General features: G+C 47.4%; 1 protein-coding gene across 3 annotated transcripts in view; it reads right to left on the reverse strand.

Moving 5' to 3' along the window:
• The window catches only part of PPARA (peroxisome proliferator activated receptor alpha), a 70,407-nt gene that overhangs the window by 47,575 nt on the left and 273 nt on the right, over positions 1-22,559 (reverse strand). Inside the window, exons 1-2 of one of the 3 annotated variants that reach the window (XM_079937534.1) lie at positions 22,137-22,484; positions 21,350-21,431 (exon numbers count right to left, since the gene is read on the reverse strand). The gene's annotated coding sequence lies outside the window, so the exon portion shown is untranslated. Of the gene's footprint in view, positions 1-21,349; positions 21,507-22,136; positions 22,485-22,559 lie in introns of those variants that run through there. The other 2 variants (XM_079937533.1, XM_079937532.1) reach the window with 2 other exon arrangements.

Here is a 22,559-nt window from a genome sequence, read left to right on the forward strand (position 1 = left end):
TGCCTGTGAATCTACAATTACATCAAATTTAAAGATTTTTTAATTTTAAAAAAGTACTAAAAGGGAGCTAAATTAGGAGTGATGTCTTCAGAACAGGTGAGCTGTAGCTCAACATCTTCTGATCTGCAGCTTTCCGAAGCCGAACATGGTAACGCATGCAGCTAAGATACAGAAATTACAAACTGTCTTTCTGGTTTGTTCGTTCGCTTTTTTTCTCCACTTGGAAGTAATTTCACTTACAGAATAATTGCACGTGTGCGCAAAACAGTACAAAGAACACTGTGAACCCTGTACCCTTTATCATATTCACTGATGATTAACATTCTATCCACTTGCTCTGTCTTTATACTTAGGTAGCCATACAGCGTGTGTGTGTGTGTGTGTGTGTGTGTGTGTGTGTGTGTGTGTGTGTGTGTGTATTTGAAGCATGACCCTATCTCCCTCAATACTGAAGTATGTGTTTTCTACGAATAAGGATATTCTCTTACATACTACAGTACACTTATCAATTTCAGTATATTTAACAGAGATATAATACTTTATGATTCAAAGTCAAATGTTGTCGGTTGACCCAATAATGTCCTTGATATTATTCCCTCCAGGACAGGATCTAGCGTAGGGTCAGATACGGCATTTTGCTGTCAGTTGTCTTTTGATCTGAAACACTTCCATAGCTTTTCTTTGTCTTTTCATGACAGCAACTTTTTAAAGGCATACCATTTTCACTCCTCCTGTTTTTAAATGGAATGTAGACACTGCTTTAATTCCTACTAGTAGTGGCTTATCTCTAGGTAGGTATCTGCAGAGAAGAGTCAGCACTTCCTAAGAGCCTCTAACTTGAGGTATCCTAGGTCCTCCTCTGGAGCTGGGTGCTTCAGTAGGCTCCTAGCCTCTCTAGCAACTTTCACGCCCTCAGTTTTGTCCGTTTGCCAGCTGGAAATGTTTGCAAGGCTTTCCTATTTGGAACTAGAGGTTCCCAGAGCTACATAGCTTCAATTCCTATTCGCCACGACGATAAAAGAAAACTAAAAACATAATTATTCTGTAAATTTCCAAATAAGAAGAGAGCGAAAAGAACAGCAACGAAATAATGGACTTAACGCTGATTTTCAGCAGCTCAATGATTCCAACGCCAATGTTGGTAACAATAGCCGATGGTAGAACAATGGCTTTTCTAAAGAAACAAGGATGAATGCAACTTAAAGTGACAAGGACACTAAGGGAACAGAAGCAATCTGTTTAAGGAAAAAAGATGAATTTCCTGCTATAAAGTCAAGCTGTGCATAAAAATAAGAGAACCAGGAAACCTACTAAGGGTTTATTCATAAGACCCAGCGCCGGGGATTTTAACGAGGAGACGGTCATGTTTCTGCGGTAACTGATTAAGTATATCCACTGGGGCAAATTCGGGAGGGGTTGAGGTGCCTGTCAAAGCACCAGTGCTTGACGCGCAGAAGGCTCTGTGCGGCCACCCTGCCAGCAAGAGGGCATGTCTGATAGCACAAGGAGGTCAACTCAATGCTTTGTGACGACCTAGAGGGGTGGGATAGGGAGGGTGGGAGGGAGGCTCGAGAGGGAGAGGATATGGGGTATATGTATACGTAGAGCTGATTCACTTTGTTGTACAACAGAAACTAACACAACGTTGTAAAGCATTTATACTTCAATAAAGACGTGGGAAAAAAAAAAAAGGGGGCACGTCTGAGGCCGGGACCAGCTGTCGACATGCCTTTACCCAACATGCCCTGCTGTGACCTTGGTCTTTTACGGCTGCAGCAAGTTACAGCTTAGGGCCTTTTGGACAGGCTGGTTTGTTTGTTTCTTGTTTGTTTTGAAAGACTGTTTTCTTCCTAATTACTTGCATCCATCCTGTCTCTGCCCAGCCCACAGCGTCACTCCCCCCACCCCGGCCCCACCTGGACTTCTGCAACACCCTCCTAACTGGCCCCCTAGCCAGCCAACTCCTCTCTCCAAGGGTCTCACGCGTTGCTGCCAGTCGCATCCTGAAGTCCAGCCCTGATCACCCCACCCCTGCCTTAGGCGTCCCTCTGAGGAGCACCAGTTCCACACCTGGATTTGCAGGGAAGGAAACAGACCAAGGATCACCGTCCAGGGTCACATGGCTACTCAACTGTCAGTTCTCCTGCCCCGTGCGCCGTGCAGTGTCCTCCCGCCATACCACCTTGCTGCCCAAGCTGCACACTGCCAGCCCTCGGAGAGGCCCACCAGCCTCACAACCGGCCTGCGGCTTCTGTCCCTGGCCTCTGACGACAGCCGGAAGGAGCCCGGAGCAGCTGAATTGCAGTGCACGGTGCCCCCACTCAGAAGCCTCCTCCCCAGGGGCTGCTTTCACAGAGTGCACAGCCAGGGCGCTTACAATGTCCCCAAGGCCCTCCACGGTGACCTGCTGCCACCTTCCCGCTGGGACTGCACGTCCTCCTCGTCCCGGGACATTCCTGCAGTCATACTTGCTTGTGCTCCCCCCGCGAGCCCGGCCCCGGCTGCCTGCTGCACCAGGACGCGCCCCTCCTGGAGTCTGCTGAGACTCTCACCTTCCAGTCCTTTCTCAGACGTCACTTTCTCAGTGAGGCCTCTTGGCCATCCTTGCAGCGCCCTGGCCCTCCCTGGACGCATGCCCCCCACCCCCCCACCCCCCGCCTCTGCCTGTAGCATCTTCGAACACACCAAGCCGAGCACGGACTCTGCCACTGGGCTGATCGTCTGTCTCTCCCCGCCAGAGAGCCAGCTCTACAAGAAAAGGGATTTTGTGGGGTTTTTGCTCGCTTATGTACCCCCCAATGCTTAGAATGATGCCTGGCACAGAGAAGGAGCTTAATAAACATTTGATGACGTTTTATCCTGAATGGATCAAACTTCTCTTCATTCCCCTTTGCAAACCCTGTGTTCTGGCCAAAATAAACTACTCAGCACCTGCCAGACTCACCTCCTGCTTTCCAGCCTCTGTGCTTTATCTGATTCCTTCGTCTGGAATGTTTCCCATTCCCACACATGTTAGGGGAAGCTCAAGTACAGTTCCTCCCAAAAGCTTTCCCGGATTCACCCAGGTGGAAGGACCCCATCCCTCACATCACAGGTATTGATTGATATCTAACTATCCACCTGATCTGTTAACTCCTTAAGGCAGAATTCACACCTGCTACCGTCCTTGCCATACAAGGCAGGTGTTCAATAAATATAGACTGATCCAATCTAACATCGGTGCTACACTCTGGACATTGGTCCTGTTCCTACAAAAAACCTTCATATCGTTTTAAGCAACGAACCGAAGAAAGGAGTCTACGCAGAAGACACCACCGGGGTTCAAAGGCAAAGGCTGGGCGCGGCACAGATGCTCTTCTTTAGAATTAGGGATTCATGCAACTTCAAGTGACAAGAATGCTGAGGGAACAGAAATGATCTGTTTAAGGGGAAAAAAAAATGGCAAAGTTCCTGAAGCTTATCCTAAGGCATTCTGGGAGGCGGGCATGTAGGGGCTTCAGGGCTGTATAACCTGTCTGTCGCCAGTTCCGAGAGTCCACACCGTTCAGCTGAGCACAGTCGAGATGCCCACGTGAACTTGGTGGCAGAGGTCAGTGTCCCTTGTTTGGCACTTTAGGCCTTTCCAGAGAGAACTGACCCCTTCCCAAGACTGAGTTGTCCCTTCCGGGAACACGGTACAGCCATCTGTTTATTTGGGCTACATTTAACGTCAATAGTGTGATCAGTTTTCTCAGTAGGGGTCTTACATACCTTTTTTAGGTTTAGTCTTAGGTATAAGACACATACATTTTCATTTAATTTAATTCTTAATGAATAGATTTTGTTATTTAGAGTAGTTTTATTTTTTCCAATTTTTAAATTGAAGTATAGTTGATTTATAATGTGTTACTTTCTGCTGCACAGCAAAGTGATTCAGTTATACATTTATATAGTCTTTTTCAAAATATTCTTTTCCATTGGTTTATCATAAGATATTGAATATAGTTCTGTGCTGTACAGGAGGACCTTGTTGTTTATCCATCGTATATATAAAAGCTTACATCTGCTGACCCCAACCTCCCACTCCATCCTTCCCTCCACCCCCTCCCCCTTGGCAACCACCAGTCTGTACTATTTAGAGTAGTTCCAGGTTTACACAAAAAACTGAGCAGAAAGTGCAAAGAGTTCCCATGTACCTTCACAGTTTTCCTATTAGTAACATCTTGGTACAATCGTTACCACTGATGAGTCAATATCAATATATTATTAACTAAAATCCATAGTTGACATCAGGGTTCACTCTTGGTGCTGTACTTTCTACAGATTTGGACAAATGTATAAGGATATGTACCTCTATTACAGTATCATACAGAATGACTTCACTGCCCTAAAAGTCCTCTGTGCTCTGTTTAATCATCCTTTCCTCCCCCGCAACCTCCGGCAACCACTGATCTTTTTACTGTCTCCGTAGTTTTGTCTTTTCCAGAATGTCACAGAGTTGAAATCATACAGTCTGCAGCCTTTTCGGTTTGCGTCCTTCAGGTATATGATACTTTTGGCAATAACATCAGTGATATCACTTGCCAAAATGCTTTTCAAAGAGGCGGTACCACTTTACATTCCCATTATCAGTGTTGGTGAGTTCCTGCTACACCACATCCTCGGCCTTGACACTTGGTCAGTCTCCTTAATTTAGCCATTCCGGCTGGTGTTTAATATCTCTCTACTACTAATAGCAATGTCTGCTACTAATAATTTGCATTTTCCTAATGACTAATGATGCTAAACAGCTTTTCATGTGCTTACTTGCCATCCAACACCTTTTGTTGAAGTACTTGTTCAAATCATTTGCCCACTTTTGCTTTCATTCTTAATTGGGTTGTTGTCTTCTTATTGAATTGTGAGAGCTCTTTATATATTCCTGACAATAGTCCTTTGTCAGATATACGCTTTACAAATGTTTTCTCCAAGTCTGTGGCTTGCCTTTTGTTTTCTTAAATGCTTTTTGATGAGCAAAGGTTTATAATTTCAATGAAGTCTAATTTATTAAATTTTTCTTTTGTAGTTCATGTTTTTTTTTTGTGGTATGCGGGCCTCTCACTGTTGTAGCCTCTCCCGTTGCAGACCACAGGCTCCGGACATGCAGGCCCAGCGGCCATGGCTCACAGGCCCAGCCTCTCCGCAGCATGTGGGATCCTCCCGGACCGGGGCACGAACCCGTGTCCCCTGCATTGGCAGGCAGACTCTCAACCACTGCACCACCAGGGAAGCCCCTGTAGTTCATGTTTTTTGACTCATATAGGACATCTTTGCCAAATCACTAAGATTTATTCTATGTTTCTTCTAGAAGTTTTATAGTTTTAACTCTTACAATTAGGTCTAGGACCCATTTCAAGTTCTTCTTCTTATTTTTTAACACGATGTGAGATGAGGGCTGAGGTTTGTTCTTTTGCATGTGGCTATCCAATTGTTCCAGCACTATTTGTTGAAAAATTATCTTCTCCCACTGAAACGACTTCTCACTCTGTTCAAAATCAGCTGACCTGAGAGTTGGGTCTATTTCTCAACTTGCCACTCTGTGCCATGTATCTATTTATCTGTTTTCATATCAATATTACATCTTCAATTACTGTGGCTCTAGAATAATTCCTGAAATCCGGTCGTTCAAGTTCTCCGTCTGTGCTCTCCTTTTTCAAAGTTGTTTTAGCCGCTCTAGGTCCATTGCATTTCCACATAATTTTAGAATCAGTTCGTCAAATTCTACAAATAGGCATATGCTAAGATACAATTTTGATCACTCGAATCTGTAGATCACTTTGGGAAGAACCACCATCTTGACAATACTGAGCATGCTGTAACTCGTCGTTTCTTTAGGTCTTTCAAAATTTCTCTCAGCCACGTTTGGCAGATTTCACTGGCCAGGTCTCGTGCATTTTACCCAGAAGCATTTCATATTTGTGGATGCTTGATTACCTTTTAAATGTTAAACTAACCTTTTATTCCTGGAATAAACTCGACTTGCAGCACATTGAAAATGTCTTTCCACTGTCTTCTGGCTTCCATCGTTTTGGTTGAGAATTTCTCTCTAACTTGCTGCTCCTTTGAAAGTAATGTTTGGTTTTGCTTTTTGTTTTTAACCTCTAGCTTCTTTTAAGATTATCGCTTTGCCTTTGTTTTTTCTGCCGTTTTACTATAGGGTGTGTAGGTACGGATTTTTTTGTTTTTTAACTCTGCTTGTAGTTCTATAGGAGTCTTAAAACTGTAACTTAATGTCTTTCATCAGTGTTGGAAAAACTTCAGCCACTATCTCTTCAAATATTGTGTCTGTCCCATTTCTCTTTCTTGTCCTCCTAGGATTTCAATTATATGTATGTAGAATTCATCACTATATTCTCTATCTTTGTAGTCCATCCTTTTGTCTCTTTGCGCTTCACTTTAGATATTATTTCTGATGTGTTTTATTACTCACCAATTCTCACATCAGTTGTGATGTTGTATCTACTCTGCTATTATATCTTTTTACAGAGTACATAATTTCAGGGGTTTCTTTTTTTTTCACTTTTATGATTCCTACTTTTTTTCAAATCAATGTCCTTTCTAAAAATACAATTTCTAGCATTCTACCAAAATTCCCAATCTTACCTTCCATCTTCCTCAATATAATAAGCAAGTTTATTTTAAAGTTTACGTCTTTTAAGTCTAATATTTAGAGTCATGTAGGTCTATTTCTATCATTTATTATTTTTGCTGGTTCATGAGTTGTCTCATACGCTTGGTTTTGTTTGTGCCATTACTGTAAAAAACAGGCTTGGTTTGCATGGTAATGCAAGACCATGAAAAGCATCACGCAAGCAAAAATTATGCAAAGTGATTTTACTAATCAACGGTAAAAATAACAAGTGCAGGGCTTCCCTGGTGGCACAGTGGTTGGGAGTCCGCCTGCCGATGCAGGGGACATGGGTTCGTGTCCTGGTCTGGGAAGATCCCACATGCCGCGGAGCGGCTGGGCCCGTGAACCATGGCCGCTGAGCCTGCGCGTCCAGAGCCTGTGCTCCGCAACGGGAGAGGCCAGAACAGTGAGAGGCCCGCGTATCGCAAAAAAAAAAAAAACATTAAAATATCTCTTATTATCAGTTGTAAATGCAGAGGGAAATATAAGATACAGTAAAACTAATATTTATTTAGTAGATTGTAATGGAAGACGTTAGCATTACTAAGAATTAAAATCACTGAGAATTAAGATGTTTTATTTTGTTGTAAAAAACTTACCAAGAGTAGTTTGGACCGTGCCTGCTGCCTTCTTACTGTATAACTTGCAATTCGGAGCAAACTTCTCTTCTATGCCTTACCAAATTGTCAAACTCCTTTCTAAGTTTGGGTGGGCCTCCAACATTTTATGCTTTGCACTTTCAATGTCATGAAATGTCTGACAGAGCTCTTTAATGTGATTTTTGTTGGGGCTGGGCTCACTTCCTGTGTGACATCTGCAACCATATTCCTCAAGTATTTTTTTTTAGTATCTTTTATTTTATTCTAGTCTCTTTATTTATTTGTTTGTTTGCACCAGGTCTTAGTTGCAGCCGGCGGCTCCTTAGTTGAGGCACGTGGGCTCTTTAGTTGCGGCACATGGGCTCCTTAGTTGCAGCTCGCTGGCTCCTTAGTCACGGCATGCAAACTCTTAGTTGCGGCATGCTTGTGGGATCCAGTTCCCCGACCAGGTATGGAACCCAGGCCCCCTGCATTGGGAGTGTGGAGTCTTACCCACTGGGCCACCAGGGCAATCCCTCAAGTATGTCGATAAGTCACTTTTACTACATTCCTCTGGCTGCCCTTCTGGAGCCTCTTGAACTGGCAGCAGTGCCCACGTTCCCATGGTCACTATTTCTTCTAGAACTCCACTGATGTTAGACTCTAGTTTTACTTCCAGCATTATCATTTTCCACTTATTTGCTGCACTTTCATCTTTGTTGGCCAATTCCTCTCACTTATCCTTTTTTTTATAAAGTGTCATGTGGGTTTTTCACTGGGAGACAAGGAGGCAACACCAGGGCACACTTTGCTGTCTGTGGGTGAACTGACTGACAGATGCACAGGGACCAATCACAGAAGGACTCTGAAAGGAGTGACGGGAGTGACGGGATTGGTCACTGATCCTATGCACATCTGTTATCTGTGTAGTGATTTGTGGACTGGGGAGCTGGCAGCTGAGACTGTGTTTTCACAGCTCCTCAGTGCTTAATCCCTGATAACTGAAATAGGAGCCCTGGTGTAGGGAGACTGGTGTTATTTAATTAACTGTGGTAATGGGATTTGTGCATAATGGAAATGTGCAAAGTGAGGACTGCCTGTATTTGAAAAACCGTTGATAGAAATAGCAGCTGAGGATGATGCTTTGTGCTCCAGAGAGGACAGTCGTTTGCTTCTGCCAGGCATCAGAGGTCCTAGTAGTCTGGAAGCACCTTAATCCAACCTCAGGACTGAGATTACTTAGAACAGGCCTTTACTCCTGGAGCAACGGACTGACTTCCAGGTCACCTGTGTTCCTAGGGGGCAGCTTTTTGGGGCCCCAGCCCAGAGTTTGGGATGTTTGCCAGGGTCTTCCCTTATTGGAGCCTTCACAGCTCAACTTCTGACTCCCAGCCCCATGGAAGTATGTAGGTTCTTAAGTGCTTCTTCCATAAATAAGCCAACAACCCAGGGACAAAATGACCCCAAATATCAAGTTTCCACCTTCTCCAGATCTCAGCCTGGCAACCGCTCACCACCTCATGAGCTTGGCATAAACAATGCCTTGGCGTATGTTTAAAGATTCTGTCCACCTTTTCTGAGCTGACTTCCAAACCGCTAAGCCATCATTAGCAATGGGGCCTCCAGCTTAACGTTTTAAAGCCACTGAATACTTATCAGCTCCACAGTTTGAAATGGCTATTTTCCTCTTTATGTTTCACTTCCAGAGTTACAAAGAAGTATTCTGCACTCTTCAATAAAATCCATAGACTGCAATATAGAAAAATGATTATAGTTCCTTAAGGTTTTCCTCATATTCAGGCAGTATTACTCAAATAATAATAACTTTCTAATAATATGCTAATACAATTGTAGAACAGAAAAACTGTGATCCTTTCAACAAGCAGGAGGGCATAGATCACTAAGCAGAGGGAAAGCTTTGTTCATTCAACAGATATTCTTAGGTGCCTCCTGTGATAGCCGGTTTGGGTACAGCAGTAAAGAACACAGACAAGAACAGACAAATTCCCCCGCCCTCGTGGGGCTGCTATTCTAGGCGAAACAGATGAGAAACAGACCGGTAAAGCTTATACTACGTGAGATGGAGAGAGGGTCGGGGGAATTTGTCTGTTCTTGTCTGCCATTATAACTAAGGGGAAGGCCTCCCTACATGGGGAAAGAGCACAGTTACGGTACCTTTCTCTCCTGTAGCAGGGACACGGAGCTGGGAGAGTCCCATGGGGCCCCACTACCCCCTGGCTCTCTAGCCCCTCCAGCCACTTGTGTTTTCCCCTCGGCACCAGCCTGATGGAGGGAAAGAAAGGGGCTACCAGGCTCTGCACTCACGGTGCTGTGGCTCACACATGTCTGTCCCCTAAGCTCCACCGCCCTGTGTGAGGTCCCCAGGACCAGCCCTACCTAAGCTGCCTAACGCACCAGGCACCTCTGATCATGACTCCTTATCTTTGATGCTATAGATTCGTCCCTAATTGACAGAGCTAGGCTCTGAACAGGCCACCCGCCTTCGAATATGAACAGAACATGTTTAGTGGGGTCTCAAGTCTCCGAAACTCCTTGAGCGGGTGTTAGCTGCCTGTAGACTGTGAGTTCCATGAGGGCGTGACCATGGAATGGTGGCAGTTCATGGCCCCAAAGATGTCCATGCTCCAATCCTGGAGCCTATGGCCATGTCACCATGCATGGCAGAAGGGGCTCTGCAGACGTGACCGAGGGTACCATCACGGGTTCACTTGTGTCCCCCAAAAAGGTATGTCCACATCCTAACCTCCAGTACTTCAGAATGTGACCTTAGTGGAAATAGGGCTCTTTGCGGATATAGTTATGATGAGGTTATACCGGAGTGGAGTGGGTCCTTAATCCAGTATGACTGGTGTCCTTATAAAAAGTGGAAATCTGGACACACACACACACAGCGAGAATGCCATGTGATGACAGCTGGGGACTGGAGTGATGCTTCCAGAAGCCAAGGGATGCCAAGGGTTGATGGGCACCACGAGAGCTAGAGAGGAGGCGAGGGAGGGGTCTACGCAGAGTCTCAGAGAGGGCGGCCCTGCCGGCACCTTGAGCTCAGACTTCCGGCCCTGAGGACCGCACAACAATACATTTCTGTCCTTTGGAGCCACCCAGATCGTGCTCCGTGACGGCAGCCACAGGGGACTGACACAGGCGCAGGCCTGAGAGGGGAGAGTGGCCTGGATTATCCAGGTGGGCCCAGTCCAATCGCCTGGCCCCTTAAAAGCAGAGCATTTTCTCCGGCTGAAAGGAGGCCGAAGGGGAGGTCCTAGAGATTCAGCGCATGAGAAGGACTTGAGCCACGTTGCAGGCTTTGACGACCGAGGGGCCACACGCCAAGAAACGTGGGCGCCTCTTGCTGACGACCAGCAAGAAAGTGGGCCATAGATGTTTTTCAAAACACACAGAATTGTCCATCCAGAAAGGATGGATTTTACTGCATGTACATTACCCCTCAGTAAACTTGACTTTTAGAAGACCCCAAACCCATCTCCACTGCCTGGATTTTAGGGAGCCTGATACGAAGAGGCGAGTCTGCTGTTAAAAAGGCGACCCAGCGCATCGTCACATCCGTGGAGCAGGGCAGCCAGAGGGATTTCTCTGGCACCTCCCAAAGCCAGCCCTGCTCCCGCCTGACGTACCTGGGCTCCTAACCTCCCGAGCAGGACAGGGCTGCCTCTCTCCCCACCTTCCCAGCCACAGAGCAAGAAGCCAGAAGCCCTGGAGGCACAGGCTTCACCCATCTATTATCCTAGGAAAGGGGCTTGCGTGTGTCTGAGGGCTAATTCGCCTCATTCATGACTACGAAACCAAGCGATGTCAAGCTAACGGCACGCACGATCCCTCGATCCCTCGTGTCCCTGCTCCTTTCAGGAAGCGATTATCACGCTTCTGTGATGAAGACAGAATCGCTGCTTACGGGGCTTATCTGCTTTTCATGCCGGAAACATCAGCGACAAAGAGAAGGCAGACGCCGCAACTAAATGTGTGGTGTTTTCTGAAAATAGGTCATTAGATGAGAGTTAATATGCATCTAAGATTTAAATCCTGCTGACCTACGTGGTTCAAAAGGGTTTCACTCGAGCACGTAATGATACGTGAAATGAGAAGATAATCGACGGGGGAACTGAGATGGGCTCTACAGCTGCTTGGAGCACTTCTATTCGCTCTTCTCCTTTCTCCCAACTTAGTTCCTTTAGTTGAAAGGAAATTTTAAGGACAAATATTTCTTGAGCCGCACGTGCAGATCACGGTTAGAACACCACTGCTCCCCTGGCCGCCGAGAGGCTCAGGGAAGGGCAGCCTCACCCATCAGGCCTTCTAGTGGTTCTCACCACGCGGCACCGTGTTGCTTGGGTACCTGTCTCTCCTCTGAACCTAGGAGTCCTGCTTGTCATGTAATGCAGTGCTTCCTGATGGCAGGGGATGGTGCCTGCCGTTTTCCACTGCTGTCCCCAGCTCTTGGAACACTGCCTGGCACATAGCAGGAGCTCAGGAAAGGTGTGTTGAAGAAATGAATGAGCTCTGGAATGAATGACTGAAGTGCTCAATAAACAGTTGCTGAGGTGAAGGTAGAATATGTCCAGTCAGAGAGATTCAAAATGCTACAGGGTGGACTTCCCTGGTGGCGCAGTGGTTAAGAATCTACCTGCCAGTGCAGGGGACACGGGTTCGAGCCCTGGTCTGGGAAGATCCCACATGCCGCGGAGCATCTAAGTCCATGCGCCACAACTACTGAGCCTGCGCTCTAGAGCCCGCGAGCCACAACTACTGAGCCTGCGTGCCACAACTACTGAAGCCTGCCCGCCTAGAGCCCATGCTCCGCAACAAGAGAAGCCACCGCAGTGAGAAGCCCGTGCACCGCAATGAAGTGTAGCTCCCGTTCACCGCAACTAGAGAAAGCCCGCGCAGCAACGAAGACACAATGCAGCCAAAAATAAACTTATTTAAAAATTGCTATAGGGTGTCTGAGTGACAAAATTCCTGCCTCTCATTCAGGGGGGAATCAAGGAAGGCTTCATGAAGGAGGTGGCATTTGGTTAAGCCTGGAAGGAATCTCAAACGTAGGGTAGCCTGACCGGAGCTGCATGTTCACCCAGCCGGTCCTGCAGCACCTGCTGGCAGTACATCCTGGGCGGTGGAGAGCGGGGCAGCTGTGGTTTCCTGCCCCCTGGGGTCTGTGACTCATTGGGGAGAACGACTTTCACCAAGAGGCCATGCAGATGAACATGTAATGGGCAAGCTTACAGGAAAAGCGCCAGGCGTTGCATCTGAGAGACCTGACCGGGCAGGCAGTTCTGGAAGGTTTCCCTAAGAAAGTTTTCAGCTGAGATCTCCAGGGTAGTGGGTAGAGGTAAGGGGGTGAGGTGGGGATGAGGGGTAGGGTGAGGGAATGTCCCAGGCACAAACGAGGATCTGGCCATGGAGGAAGAACACTGGCCCCGAGAGTCAGGGCCCTGCCCTCCCAGTCACCATGGGAGCTGATAAATGAGGAAGGATGAGTCCATGTATGGCTGGACAGTAAACAACAAGCAAGGAAACAATGACACCGTTAACAGCAAGGTCCTACTGCATAGCACAGGGAGCTACGTTCAGTATCCTGGGATAAACCATAATGGAGAAGAATAGGAAAAAGAATATATACACAAAACAATCACTTTGCCGTACAGCAGAAATTGACACAACATTGTAAATCAACTGTACTTGAATAAACTAAAACAAATTTTTTTAAAGCGGCCTTGGGAATTCCCTGGCGGTCCAGTGGTTAGGACTCCGCACTTTCACTGCCAAGGGCCCGGGGTGGATCCCTGGGTGGGGAGCTAAGATCCTACAGGCTGTGCAGCATGGCCAAAAGAAATAAAAAATGAAAAAGTAAAAAGCCGCCTCACTCTGCACCAGGCAACTGTCTCCCACACAAAGCGTCAGTACTTGCCCCATTTGTAGACAAGGAAACTGAGGTGCGCGCGGATGCGTGGTCCGTCTGTGGCCGAGAGCTGCTAAGTGGGTCAGGACCCTGCACCTGTCCTGCCCTCCTGGAGGCCACTTACCGGATGGGGAGGAAAACTCAGTGGGGCTCAGAACCGGACAGTCTGAGTTTGAGTCTCCGGGAGGGTTGGGTGATGTCAGGAAGGCTGGTGGACGTGGGGCCCGAGGTCATGACAGCAATGACAAAGTACAACTTCGGTGAACTTCCATTGCCCTGGTTCATTGTAACTTCACATCTACAAATACGAAGACGGCAGCTGGGTGGAGGTGTTGATACCTTTGGTTGGAATTTCATCTTTTCATCTCTTGAAAGTCATTCCTTTTCTAAATTTTATTTATTACCTCTTGTCTTTCAGGGGTCTCATTCTCAAAGAGACCGTACCAGATCTGATATCAGAATTGGGCATGAATCTTTCTGAAACACCTTCCAGAAAATGATTTATCTGACGAAGAAAGCCTGCGTTTGAATTCATTCGTTCCAGAGTTACTGAGCCCGTCCAAGGTTTTGTGTCCTTCCATCAGTCTGTGAATCAGCCATGGATTTATCTGCTTTCTTGGCGATGGTTTTCCCTTCTAGAATCTTCTTTCTCTTGAGGCTTGTGCTCCTATTAGTGTTAAAGATTATTGGCCGTCCTTGAATGTGGTTAGATACTCACTTTCACTTAGGCTTCTGAACTAGACACGAAAAGCTAACTCTGTTAGACTCATCTAAGTGAAGAGAAAACAGCAGGAAAACAGTCGATAAGTTTTGGTTTCCAGAGTGAAAGACCCTATTTTCTCTCCTTATATTGATAACCCGCTATATACTCTTCTTCTAAAATTTATTTTATTGCAGTATTGATTGACAACGTTGTGTCCTGCTAGGTACCGATATTCACACACAAAGCTGGGACTTGGAAAGAATTACTCCTCTCTTCACTGAACGCTTCCCACTTAACCCTTCCTCCTGTCGCCAGCCGCTGTCACCCTCGGCCAGGATGGGAACCCTCCGCTTTCGGTTCAACGCACCAACGCTGGGTCGGGGCTTCCTGCCCTGGTGCTGGCAGGCGGTTACAATCTCTGGTTTCCAGGCTGCTCGGGTGGAGGGTGGGTCGCGCTCCCACCACCACTAGAGATCCCTCAATCTACGTGCATCCTCCCTCTCCCCCGCCCGAGTGCGGGCAAGCACCCTGACCTTTCCTCCCTCCCCAGGTCCAGGACCTCCTGTCTCTGGCTCAGACACCAACATTTCCACCCTCACAATCTTCCGTCATCTTGTTCCACACATCCTTTTAATCCTGTTTGTGCTGGTCTTTTCTCTCAAGCATCAGCCCTCACTGCGTGTCAATATTCTCAAGCCTTTCTCTTCACGACTCTTCTCTTTCTCGAAGTCTTCTTTTTAGGAGATCGCTCCCCGTCAAGCTCCCGCCGTGAGTATTTTTGCACAATTGAATTTTGTGGGGTTTTTTTTTTTCTTAACTACTCATCTCTCTCAGGACCCCGCACTGAACGTAATGGTGAGGTTTATTTTTATGATTTGAGAACTACAGCAATAGAATGACTTCCTTTCTGGAAAGGGCTCTCGACAAGTGAGCTTTTCTAAGAAAGGCAAGAAGGAAGGTCATTTTCTGAACCTCCATGTGCTTGGGACTGCTTGCTGTGAACCAACGGGAGGGCTCTGCAGAGATGGGGCAGGAGTCCCCTTGCCTAGAGCTGGTGACAGATTCTGCAACGGGTTTCAAAGTGGGCAAAAAAGGTGATTGTAATCACCAAGCAAAATACTCCCTCCACGAACCCTAAAATCCAAGGATGCCGTAAACACATCAAACACTACCCTTTTGTTTGTGTTATAAATAACTTCCACACACCAAGACATGCTTCTATTGAAAGGAAATTTCAAATTTCTCGGAACAATTTTCCTTTTACACATCAGTCCTGTTAATCCCATCCCCAACACACAGTTAGAAAACCAGAAATAAAGTGAGTGGACAGTGAATAAATAAGATACTAACCCACTTATCAAGCTGTCCCACAAAATGGGACTACTGCCTAGAATGGATCAAATTCATTCATAAGCCTAGACAGAGGGGAAAAGACTCTTCATGCTGGCAGCCTAATAGATGTCAACTTGTGCAAGAAGGAACACTGCCTGAAAATGCTTCTAAAAATTCTTCTGGTAAAAAAAAATCCCGGGCTTCCCTGGTGGCACAGTGGTTGAGAGTCCGCCTGCCGATGCAGGGGACGCGGGTTCGTGCCCCGGTCCGGGAGGATCCCACATGCCGCGGAGCGGCTGGGCCCGTGAGCCATGGCCGCTGAGCCTGCGCATCCAGAATCTGTGCCCCGCAACGGGACAGGCCGCAGCGGTGAGAGGCCCACGTAGCGCAAAAAAAAAAAAAAAAAAAAAAAATCCCATTTAACAGCTAGGTAATAGAAGAAAACTTGATTTCAGATCAAGATTTGATTGTCACTTGATTCTGCAATCCTGTATTTTACAAGTCTTATTGCTTCATTGTAAATATGTACTTAAATACACATGTCAGGCTAACCATTTCTTAGACTGTTTCTGAAAGGGAGGGAGGCAGCCACATGCCAACTTCTAAATAACTGAATCTCTTTTACTAGAACGTGGCAATTTGTCACCTCAGTGTGGTTATCACATAACCACAGACTTGTTCAGTTACACATGGCTGCAGGGAGCTTGGTGCCTCACTCACTCTTAAAAGTGGTCGGGGCGGGTGGGGGAAAGAACTACAGTAGACTGTTTACTTAACTGGATTACCATTTCCAGTCTTTCATGTGACGCTTCAGAAGCTGAGACAATTCATTCTGCCTTTGCTTTCCTAACTCTTACTATTCAGGTGATCCTTTTTCAAAGGTGTACCTGTGACCTCTGAGTTAAACGTGTAGAAGCAAGGGGATCGGAACAGAAACAGCCACTCCTCTTTCTCTGCAAACCTCTTTAAATAGAGCAAAATAAAGGCAGTCAGATGGGAGCTATATGCAATATCCTGTGATAAACCATGATGGAAAAGAACATGAAAAAGAATATATATGCGTATAACTGAGTCACTTTTCTGTACAGCAGAAATTAGCACGACATTGTAAATCAACTATACTTCAATAACATTTTTTAAAAATTAAAAAAAATTAAAAGCAGTCGGATGAGTGCTGAGTCTGGAACACAGAAGACCTAAACCTCTCCAATGCTTTCAGTAACTTCTCCTGTGCCTATCTTATCTCCACAACTGGAGGGCCAGCAGGACCCTTGCCCCGTTAAATAGAAACACTTCCCAACTCCCAAATGTTTAAACACACCTCTTTCCTTCTGAGTCAGTTGTTTGGAATTAGAATCCATGATCTTGCAGAAAGAAAGAGCGTTTGATTTAATTAGATGCTCAGGCCATCTCATAAAAAGTCTATTTAATGTTTAACATACCCCAAATCTAGTGATAATTTGAACTGCAGCTGCCACCTTTATAACACCTATGCCACGGGAGCGACGTGTGGGAGTCCAGCACGGCGCGCAGGAACACACCGGTCTAGTGCTGATGGAAGGATGGGCTCTCGCCATCCGAGGTTCGAGGGAAACTGCAAAATGCCAAGGGGAAACCCTCTTGCGGTGGGCAGGCCCCCTGCTATACTTCTAAGTCCCCCCCAGCCAGCTCCCACCCATACCTGAGTACTGTAAAAAGAAAAAAAATCGATAAATTCTTGTTGAATTAAATTCTGTTCATCTGTTCATCTCTTATTCGCTCAATGAACGTTCAGAGTCCTCCCTCAGCATCCTCAGGGGACTGGTTCCAGGGCCCCCTGGGGATACCAAAATCTGTAGAGGCTCAAGTCCTTTATATAAAAAGGTGAGTGTTTGCACATAACCTACGCACAACCTTTGTATACTTTAAATCATCTCTAGATTACTTACGATAACTAATACAACATACATGCAATGTAAATAGTTGCAAATACAATGCAAATGCTGTGTAAATACTTATGGCACGTGGCAAATTCAAGTTTCGTTTTCTGGAACTTTCTGGAATTTTTTTTCCCGCATATTTTCAATCCATGGTTGGTTGAACTGGTGGATACAGAACCTGCAGATGTGGAGGGCCTACTCAGTATACAGGACCAGCTGGGCAGAACTGACTAACACATACTCCGTTCTCATCAAGGTGGACTCAGCGGGGAAAGTGAGGTAGGGCAGCACCCAGGAGCAGCCCTGGTGGGGGAAGATTTCACCCAGCCTGCATCTCCGCAGACCCTCCAAGGATGAGGAACAGTTGTTTTCATGGTCTAGGGATACGGGAGTCAGGACAAATGCAAAATATATCACCATCAAAACCTGAGGGCAGGGACTTCCCAGGTGGCGCAGTGGTTAAGAACCTGCCTGCCAATGCAGGGGACATGGGTTCGAGCCCTTGTCCGGGAAGATCCCACATGCCGCAGAGCAACTAAGCCCGTGCGCCACAACTACTGAGCCTGCGCTCTAGAGCCCGCGTGCCCCAGCTACTAAGAGCAGAGCAACTAAGCCCGAGTGCCTAGAGCCCGTGCTCCACAACAAGAGAAGCCACCGCAATGAGAAGCCCGCACACCGCAATGAAGAATAGCCCCCGCTCGCCACAACTAGAGAAAGCCCGTGCGCAGCAACGAAGACCCAGCTCAGCCGTAAATAAATAAATAAGTAAATAAATGAGTAAATAAATAAATAAATAAACCTGAGGGCATATCCATGTGCAGAGAAAACAAAACCCACTCAGGACAGTTTTGTTCTTACTGGTGTAGGACTCTCGATTACCTACTCAAAAATGAAAAGAAGTGTATATTTGGGGTGGGGGATGTGCTTCGTTCCAAAAGCCTTTGAAAAATCACCAAACGGTCAGAGCAAAAGTGACAGTTACCAGATCCGGCTCAGGGAGAGGCAGGCAGTACAAGGTGTGCTTCTTTAAGACGCTGCCTGGGCTAAGTATGCCTTTTTACTTGCTACAAAGAGTCTTCACATAAGCCAACACTTTGGTTTTTTTAAATTTATTTATTTTTGGCTGTGTTGGGTCTTCGTTTCTGTGCGAGGGCTTTCTCTAGTTGTGGCAAGCGGGGGCCACTCTTCATCACGGTGCGCGGGCCTCTCAGTATCGCGGCCTCTCTTGTTGCGGAGCACAGGCTCCAGACGCGCAGGCTCAGTAGTTGTGGCTCACGGGCCTAGTTGCTCTGCGGCATGTGGGATCTTCCCGGACCGGGGCACGAACCCGTGTCCCCTGCATTGGCAGGCAGACTCTCAACCACTGTGCCACCAGGGAAGCCCAAGCCACCACTTTGGAGACTCCCAACCCTTCAAAGAGGTGGAAAGGAGAGGAACTCCGTTTTGTGATGAGAAAACAGCATTTAGAGAGGTGAACAGAGATCCCCAGGCCCGGCAGCCTGCCTCGAAGGGATGAGAATCAAACCTGGGGATGACCTAACACCTCTTCCATTATGTCAAGCTGCATCCCTGATGCAAACCAAAATCCTCAAGTACTTTTTCTGGTCCTATATGCCGACCTCAAAACAAATGCAGCTCAACCACCAAAATAACTAATAATAGGTCTGACTTAGTAAGGAGTAATCGCTTCACCTTTTGAAGTGCATAAACCCTTCCACAATATTGCTACAACGAGATACTAATTAAATACTCTAGAAGCAAAGAATGAACACACCTCCAAACAACAAGCAAACCAGACTAGGTGATGTCTGTTACCCACAGTACATACACATCACTGCATGCAAGTGACAGAAATACTTGGAAGAAGAAACAAGTTCTTTTAAATCAGGTCCACTGGGACATCTAGGGCTTTTCCTGTTTGGTTCTTACCTTAAACCTGTCTTCACACCAAGTTGGAAATTAAAATCCTTTGCCTAATTTTCCCTAACCACATGGGCTTAGACGTGAGCTAGCTGGTTCTATGTAATTACGAAGGCAGAAGTAACAGACACAGCAAATGTCTATCCTACAAAAAGAAGCTATGGCTTTATTTGAAGTGTCTATGAAGCCTATACCAAGCCACCAAAACCAGAAATAAAAACAGAGGCCCTTAAATTCCCAAAAAGCCACATCCTCTAACTGCGATGCAACAAAATTAGTACAAACGTTCACCCCAAACACCGGCCACTTGGAAGTTAAGACACGCATCCTATTTGCCATTAAGAATACATCCGGGGGGGCTTCCCTGGTGGCGCAGTAGTTGAGAGTCCGCCTGCCGATGCAGGGGACACGGGTTCCAGCCCTGGTCTGGGAAGATCCCACATGCCGCGGAGCAACTAAGCCCGTGCATCACAACTACTGAGCCTGCACTCTAGAGCCCGCGAGCCACAACTACTGAGCCTGCGTGCCACAACTACTGAAGCCCGCGCGCCTAGAGCCCGTGCTCCCAACAAGAGAAGCCACTGCAATGAGAAGCCAGTGCACAGCAACGAAGAGTAGCCCCCGCTCACCGCAACTAGAGAAAAGCCCGCGTGCGCGGCAATAAAGACGCAACTCAGCCATAAATAATTAATAAATGAAATAAATTTAAAAAATAAATAAAAACTATTAAAAAAAGAATCTATCCATTCACACACAGACTGAGAGAGGAAAGAGAGAAACGTGGCATGTTTAAAATCTGTTTACAGTAAGCAAAGAAACATTTTAATAAAAGTTCTTTAAAGAAGCTTACTTAAAGAATCCTTATTATAAAAACACAGGTGCCCACAGAACAACACACAAGGAAAAGACCCCTGGTTACCAATCCCTAAACCACGAGGTGCTGCGGCAAAAACCGTCTCCCTTTCTGCGCCCCAGCTTCATCCACTTTCAGCTCCCTTCCTATATTCTGGTGTAAGAGTCAGCTTCATGAGCAGATCCCCAGTTGCCTTTCTCAATACTGAGCAGCTGAAAATTCAGTAAACATTCACAGACTAAAAGAATTTTAAAATATACATATGTTAAAGGATTGGCCTAATAATTATTGTGTCTAAACACAATGAAATATGATATAGACATTTAAAATGATAAAAATGCAATAAAGTGCAAACACATTTATTCACATGAAAAGATTTTTCATAACCTAATGGTTAATAAAACAGATTACAAACTAGTTTACATAGAAGAAACACCTTTTTCTCTCTCCTCTCTCTCTCATTCTCTCTCCTGCATACACATACTACGCTTAAAAATCTGTGTACAGGGGCTTCCCTGGTGGCGCAGTGGTTAAGAGTCCGCCTGCCAATGCAGGGGACACGGGTTTGAGACCTGGTCCCGGAAGATCCCACATGCCGCGGAGCGACTAAGCCCGTGCGCCACAACTACTGAAGCCTGCTCACCTAGAGCCCGCGAGCCACAACTACTGAGCCCGCGTGCCACAACTACTGAAGCCCGCGCGCCTAGGGCCCGTGCTCCGCAACAAGAGACGCCACCGCAATGAGAAGCCCTCGCGCCGCAACGAAGAGCAGCCCCCGCTCGCCGCAACGAAGACCCAATGCAGCCCCTCCCAAAAAAATCTGTGGACTAACCTGAGTTCGTAACAAGAATTATTTTATGATTTTATGGAATAACTTTTACACGTTCAAGATGTGAGAAGAGGGAAAACATTTTTTCTATGGTCAATTGATTTTCTGTTGCTTCAGAGTTGTATAGAAGTTTGTCAAGCTCACTGTCTGGTCCCTCACACACAGTGACCACTCAATCTGTACCATAGGCCCACTGCTCCAGGGTATCACTGTCCTGGCTGGTGGCAGTTCTAGACCTGGCCAACTAGCTCAGCAAGCCATCTGCTTGATTTTCAGACTGGAATTAAAACAGCTAAGAGAAGGCATGGTGCTCTTTACTTGTCAGCATCTGTAACTTAAGTGTCTGTTAAGTGAAAACATTTCTCACAGTTTTATTATCTAGTTTTAAATTACGTGGAACCTGCCTGCCATAAAGAAAGGAAGTTCCCAGTAAAACTGACAGAATAAAGTTTTCAGAACTTAAAAGGGAATCTATCCACATTCATCTTACTTTCAAAGAAATGAAAATAGATCTAACCCGTTGCATCACAAGGTAATAATTAACCCCCAAATTGCTAGTCTGTAGGGCAATGGAAGTAAAGACTTAACTATTTCAGTCTGGAAAAATAAGTAAATCAAACCTTCTATTTACCTGTGATGACAACGTCTTGGTTCTGGACTTGTCTGGCCACAAACTGTTACTTCACAGCAGAGGCAGGGCCTTTCACAGCAGCCTTGGCAGTAAGAAGGTAAAGGACGAAAATGATTACAACGATATGTCCTCTGGATTCTCCCCAACTCTCCACCACCTTGAAAGAGGAAAGTCACCGTGACCCTGCGTCTTCAATGGCTACGGTGTGGCAGGGTCGTCCCCAGGAAAACCCTGCCCCCCCTCCCGGCCCCACGCACCCCTTCCCAAGCAGCCCTGGGGGAGGAGGGGCTCCCTGGTTTGGGGAGGGGTGGCTGGGATGGGGGTAGCATGCAGCCCCGAACGTCCCAGAGCGCCCCGCGAAATCCAAGGCATTATACAACCGTGGACTTTTCTTAGAAAGAACCTTGACATTCGGGGCACGGCTCCAGCCCTTAAACTTAAAAAGGCGAGGAAAGCACGGGCGCGCAGTTGTTCTCTGTTAGTCTGGGGAGGCCGTGAGGGCAGAACCGACCCTCCGGACTTCCGCCAACACAGCCATGCGTGGCCGGGGACTAGGGGAGACCCGGGCTCGGAAGCCCCGCGCCAGACCCGCGGGCCCCGGGATCGGGAGGACGTCCCGCGGCAGAGACTGCCCTGGGCTCGCCCGGCCCGGCCCGTCTGCATCGCCCGACTGCGCCAGGCGCAAAGTGGGGCAGTTCCTCAAAGGTGGACTAAGCCGCGTGTGTCTCTCCCGTTGGACCTCGGCCGCCAGCCGCACGAGGGTCAGTCTGCCGGGACCGCCGGCTACCTGGCCTAGGGGATCCCCGGCGCTCTCGGGAAACGCCCCCAGTCGGTGACGCCCAAGCTCGACCACGCAGAAAGAAGGGCGCGCCTGATGCCCCCGCCTGGTGGGCCTTCTCTCCGGGGGGACAACCTGAGGACCCAGTGTCTCTGAGGTCCCGGGCCTCGACCTCTGCCCAGGTCCCAGCCCCACCGACAGCTGTGAACGCCGAGGCTCCCGGCAGGCCACGGGCGCGTGGAGGGAGGCCGAGCAAGGGGCGGCCCCCAGGGCCCCGGGATCCCCCGCACGAGCCCGAGGCAAGCGCCCTCGCCCCGCGCCCCGGGCCCCGCGCATGCGCCGCCCAGCCCCTCCCAGTCCGCCGCCGCTCTGGGTCTTGAGGTGGGGGGAGCCCGGCCCCCGAGCCCCCGCGCGCTCCCTCCCGCCTCCTGG

The sequence above is a fragment of the Stenella coeruleoalba genome, assembly GCF_951394435.1.
Source record: "Stenella coeruleoalba genome assembly, chromosome: 11".
Classification (NCBI taxonomy): domain Eukaryota; kingdom Metazoa; phylum Chordata; class Mammalia; order Artiodactyla; family Delphinidae; genus Stenella; species Stenella coeruleoalba.